Source organism: Schistocerca gregaria, chromosome 1 (assembly GCF_023897955.1).
Source record: "Schistocerca gregaria isolate iqSchGreg1 chromosome 1, iqSchGreg1.2, whole genome shotgun sequence".
In the NCBI taxonomy this organism is placed as follows: domain Eukaryota; kingdom Metazoa; phylum Arthropoda; class Insecta; order Orthoptera; family Acrididae; genus Schistocerca; species Schistocerca gregaria.
This window is the reverse complement of record NC_064920.1, coordinates 690,537,244-690,543,501: the sequence shown is the minus strand read 5'-3', so window position 1 is coordinate 690,543,501 and position 6,258 is coordinate 690,537,244. Positions and strand designations below refer to the sequence as shown.

Here is a 6,258-nt window from a genome sequence, read left to right as displayed (position 1 = left end):
GGTTGACAATTACCAACAATGCAACCTCTTCAACCTTGAGATTAGTTCGAACCATTTTCGGCCGACCATTGTGCACGTCATCCACCAGACTACCTCTCTCTTGTGAAAAACGTCAGTACCACCTAAACACAACGCTGCGTCTCAATTCATCGTCACCGTAGACTTACTGCATCACCTGGAATTTTTCGGTGGCAGTTTTGCCTAATTTTTGGTGAAAGTTTATGTTTGTCCGTTGTTCCAACTCTGACTTATTGGAGATCCGACGTGCACAGTCAAGTCACTGTCGCAATTACAACCGTAGTCCTGCTTATAGCGCACGCACCCAGCTGTCTCCTGCTGGTGCGGGAGACATGAACAATTATCACACGAGTACTACGGCGCCACCTGTGCGCTCTAGTGCACCATACCGCCATTATGTACCCAGTCTCAGAACCTAATGACTGTATTACGTATGTATGACGTGGCTATATTGACGAACAACAAAGACGAATTCAAATTAGCACTGGACAAACTGCATAAAATTTGTAAAATCGGAGGTCATCTCTCCTATGAAAAAACTCAGTATATGAACACAAAATCAACATGAAAATTCCCTGTGAAAATACAGTATGGAAAAATCTCACAGGTCGCTCACGAAGGAGAAACCATCCAATCCACAGGACTGAACACAATCTCCAACACAGAAAGAAAACGGCAGACGACATACAAACTAAAATGGAATTACTGCAACAAAAGAACAATATCTCTTAAAACAAAACGAAGATACTAAAACAAGGTTGTTTAACTAGAAGCGTTGTATGCGGCAGAAATCATAGTAATTAGTGGGATGACGAAAATTCATGACATCGAGAATCAGGAATAGAAAATTCTTAGAAAAATCAATGTGTCTGTTCTCCAAGATGGATCTCTTCTCAGACGACCCACAAAGGAACTCTATGACAACACAGAGAACATCAAACGTAAATTTACGAAAAGAGAGCTATGGTACTGTGCACACCTATTTAAGATGAATGAAAATAGACCCACTAACAAAAGTTTTAAAACCGTTTATGCATGCAAATTAAATACCAGTTGGATGAAAGATAAATATGAAGGCTTGGAAAGACACAGAATTCCAGAAAAAGAAATTAAGGATAGAATACAATTCAGAAATAAAATCAGAAACAAGAAAATGGAATAAGTTTCATGGAAAGAAATAGCAGAGAACAATGGTCAGAGGACATTGAATTAATCGCTAGGTTTTGTGAAGAACAGAAAAGAGGAAAGGAAAGTGAAACTGTGATTGGTTGAAATTAACACATTCACCTAAAGGGGAATAATCGAAAATAGTAATAATAATAACGTATAGGCATCCGTCCTAAGAGTCGCTAGACGTATTTTCTGTAGTGTTCGGGTAGATATTTGCAATTTGATTTTTGCAACGTGTAGCTGCAGTCAGCCCAGACAAATACTGCGTATCAAATCGTTCTTGCGACTCCCAGTTTCGGCGGAAAGTGTCCGTTTGTTTTCCGTTACAAATAAAATTATTTTTAAGGCCGAAGTTTACGTGCCCATTCGATAGAGCAGTCTCAGATTAGTCCAGTGCGATACTCCTTTTACTAATACGTATTAACAACTACAGTGAAACAAGGCGAGAGAACAGTACTCCAGCAGTGACTCAACAGCGCTGCTTTTTTTTTTTTAAGTGTTACAAAAGATTGTATCTTAATTTAATCAAGGCTGACACAAGTGGCAATGGAAAGTGTCCTACTGTCGGCTAACGTTCTTAAATTCAATTCACCAGTAAATTAACAGTCTTTAAATTGTGTGAAAATGTGCTATACTCTAACTAGGCAGTATTTAAATACTATCACTGCATAAAAATCTTCCGAAAACGTTCTCATTCTGTAATGACAGGACAAAGAATTAAAATGTGTAATTTTTACGTCCGGACAATATCGCTCCTAATTTCGAGTTTTTGGGTTTCCCAGTCACGGGTTGTAAATAAACACTAACATTTAATGGATTAGTGACGTAGCCGTTACTCACACCAAATGTTTGTTTCAAAACTAAAATGTGTGCTGCATAACTGTCTGTTACTCTGCCGACGTTTCAGCCATAACAACAAAAAATTCTCAGTCTTTGTGCTTCTTGATACAGAAGTCACATTTAAAACGTTCCAAGAATCGTTGTCGACATCTGCACGAAGCTCTTAACAATGGCGAAAGCAACCGATGCTCTTAATCTGTAGAGGCATCGGTTGACCAAGCTGATGGCAGTAAATGTACTCCTTGTTATCATCATATTCAAACGATGAGTCTGTCAACATGGTTTCATCAAGTCTTGAATCAGAGTTTTCCTCGCATGATCCTTCTTCTTGGCGACTCTCTGATTCTCTCTTACGAAGAGCTTGCGTTTGGTAGTCCCAGATGTTTAAGGTCTATCAGATGCATCAAATGAATCTCCTGGAGTAAGTTTTGTTGAAGGTAGTGTCTTACCTGTAGTCTTGACTTTCTTTCTCTCTTTAGACAGGAACTGCTCCTAACCCTGGATAAAAAGAGATAACATAAATACTGCTTTACTTGCTCTTGCTGTTGGGTTTGATGTTGAAAGTACAGGACGTGGGCTGATTTTAAAAGCAAAAACCGCTGTTTCTTGCATTCCATTAACTGCGGTCGACAATGGCCCTGCTGCGCATCTGAGGCCTTGCGCTCTTTCTTCATGTTTCTGACTAGGAAAATCCATAGGCGAAGAAACCAGAGGGTCACAAGGACAGATACTACATTTTTTTGAAACCATTTGTATCCACTTTCATTGTTGCGGCTCTGCAGTAAACCCAGATATTAAATGGCCAACGTCTGTATGTCTCAAACACTGGAAAGGTGGCATCTGGAATAAAAATTGGAACATTCGTTTCTATGAACTGGCGCCAAATGTTGGGTAACTGAAACAGTGCAACCTACTGCTACCCGCTATTTAGGGACCATCCCTTACTTTTATTTAGGCACAACCTAAACCTTAAGTGTACTACGGACGACACGTTTGTCAGATAAGAAAACTACTGTCCCATATGATATTCTTTAAAAATACATATTAGCTGGTTTCAGGAAGAACTTCCAACTGAACTCTGTAGAAAATGTTCATCTTGACCACAACGCAAACATAGCTGTGGAGAACGAAACGCTAACAGCACCGACAACAAACTCACCACGGTGTATCAGAATGAGCTTCGCTACTGGCTGTCGTAGCGAGCTACGGTGTGCAGCACCGAGCAGCAGAGACAGTCAGTTACCCAGAATTGGGTAACCACGTGTCCCAGCACTAACGTCATAAATTTATTGAAAAACACCGGCAAGACAATAAATGTCACAGCTAAATATCACAGAAAATGTAGCATTAATTTACCAGATTTATGCATTGAAAACCAAAAAAAAACATGCACAATTTCAAGACACGCAGGAACTCGATAACCTCCAACACCACAGTCCCTGCCACATCACGTTTAAGGAAGATCCACACAAGAATACTGCATAAAAGCGTAACTGATTCTGTATTTAATTATTTAAATAATGTATGACATAGTTGCATACGTCATCGATTGTGCTAAATGAAATTAAATCTGACATTTGTCAGAGTTGCGGAAAACATTGTTTATGATGAAAGAAATAACATCTGACGTCTGTAAAAGTCGACTAAGAGTATTTTCCCGTCCACAGCCAATATTCTCTCAACGGTTTCCCAATCGTTTCTGCTCCGCTTATACTCTTTCCTTACCGCGTCGCGTGCATGCAACTCCACTAGGTCACATGTAGTGTCGCAGTAGGCACAGAGATCAAAGCTGTCTAGTATGAGCGATGTCCATGAGGCTCGGGTTCGCTCGGCGGATCGGTGAAAATTTCGTTGATATTTAAGTTTAATAGAGTAGAGCTCACCTTCTCGTTACCTTTTAAACCCTGGGTCGCATTTTATCGTCGGTGTTTCCTATGATTACAACGAAGCGTATAACACCGTTCCACGCTTAATCAAGGAGAGCGCTTAAATCCCTGTCACTTTATAATAACGTTTGTAGATTATCGCGGTGTTAAATTTCTCACAGAAAACAGACCCAAAAGAGGATATTTCTATTTTATGCCTGCCACGACTAGATTAAAAATATGGAAATAGAGGTCATGAAGTTGAACCAGTAATTCCTTACGCTTCCGTGATATAATTACAAACGATGACACTGTTGTGGAGCAAAAAATGTTCAAATGTGTGTGAAATCTTATGGGACTTAACTGCTAAGGTCATCAAATTATCCTAAGGACACACACACACACACACACACACCCATGCCCGAGGGAGGACTCGAACCTCCGCCGGAATCAGTCGCACAGTGTTGTGGAGCAGTTGGGTGCAAAAAATTTATTGTGCATTTATCTTACCTATGCTTCATGAAGAACCGATAACAGCGCAGTACCATCGATCTTGCGATATCTATGTCGGAACATGTTAAAAATACGGTCGTGATGGCAGCATTTCAACCTGAAACATATTTCTGAACGAAAACTATATAGTGACTGTTTATTGCGTAGTCTTGTTTCATACCGCTAAGAGACCTTTACTACTCATCACCTAAAGCGACGAACGTAAAATATCACCTCTTTGTATGGGGAATAGAATCATGACACAGTGGTAAATATGAACGAATGTGAGAAGCTGAAGAAAATTAAGCGAAATTGTGAAAGAAAAATCTCATCGACCGTGACAGGACTCGAACCTGCAATCTTCGGATCCGAAGTCCGACGCCTTATCCGTTAGGCCACACGGTCGACACAGCGGCGTCGCTGAACATCACCACTTCAGGTACGCTCAAGTTAATGTGCTGAAAGGAATGAAAGTGGATTCTTTTTTATGCTGTGTATCTTCAAAAAATGAAAACGCAAGTACCGTAGACGACAGAATAACTTAACACTGTGTTTTCAAAAACCTACGTTCAACAGTTTTTCACGTTACATAGAATCGAGAAGAAGTCTTTCTGTCAAAATTCTCAAGAAAACTTAAACGACTGACCTTCTCCAACTCCTGATGACATAACGTTTCCCTCGTTACATAAAGATTACATGGTGACGTCATCAGTGTTAGAAATAAGTGCCACAATGACGATAAGCAGACTCATGGGGTACAGAGTAGACTACGTAGGGGAAAAAAGACATCGAAAGAAAATAAAAGAATAAGAGTATCGTTGGTTGACAAAAATTAATTGTATCTTAAGAGTTACAGAACGAATATACAGCCACTTCACTTGCACAAAATTTTGTCAATTGACCACGGTTTCGATTACACTAGGGCACTCTTCATCAGAATAAAAAATTACATGGGTTACCTAAAAGTATAATGACATAGATTGAAATAAAATACACTTGATAGCATTACTTCCATAAATCACAAACAAACAGAATGTACGTATACACCATGGTTTAAAAGCGCTCGTCACACAGAAATGGCACAGGAATAAAAACTAAAATGTAGAAGTATAATTGTAAACCAGATAAAATTCTCGGTAGGATATAATGACTACCGGAAGTCGCTTAGGGCCAAGAGCGGCATAACACAGCCGCTACCGTCAGACTAAACGGCTAACACGCCGAGGCAGCCACAAAGTGGACACGATACCAGCTGGAAGTAATCGAAATACAAATAACTTAAAAGTAAATGAGGCATTGCAAAGATAATTTTAAATATTACTGGTAACAAGTAGGAACCAGAGTATGAAAGTTACAACATAATGTAACAGTCTTTTTTACAAAAGAAAACACAGTTCAGGTAATATACAGATAAAACGTAAGATTGGAAGGAAAAACGATGTTGAGGATACTGCATTGAGGAGACTATCCCCTTTCAGGCAATTTTAATTAGCGACTATATAACTTGAAAAAGTTTTTGTTGCTTAATTGCAACTGTTAGTTAAGAATGAAACCGTCCTTCAGAGATAAGGGTTTAAAAATATCTAGCTCTTCTAAGATGTTAAGCCTAAAGCCTTTTTTTCTCTGAGTGCAAGATCGAGACGTCTTTTAAATCTTTAGGATTATGCTCTGTGATTAATAAATGATGGGTGAATGTTGAATTATGAGCATTGGAACATCGGTGCCATTTTTCTGTAGAAGGTGTTCTCTGTATCTAATCGAAATAGCTCGGCCTGTTTGCCCTATGTAATGGGCGGGACAATCGTTGCAAATAATTTCATAAACACCAGAATTTTGCAAAAGGGAAAGTGTAGGTTCCAAGATAGGTATGATG

At 39.3% G+C, this 6,258-nt stretch overlaps 1 non-coding gene across 1 annotated transcript; it reads right to left on the bottom strand.

Moving 5' to 3' along the window:
- Window positions 1–4,717: 4,717 nt before the first annotated feature.
- Trnar-ucg (transfer RNA arginine (anticodon UCG)) lies at window positions 4,718–4,790 on the bottom strand. Its single transcript has one exon. It is a non-coding gene; the product is annotated as a tRNA-Arg (tRNA).
- Between the last annotated feature and the right edge of the window lie 1,468 nt (window positions 4,791–6,258).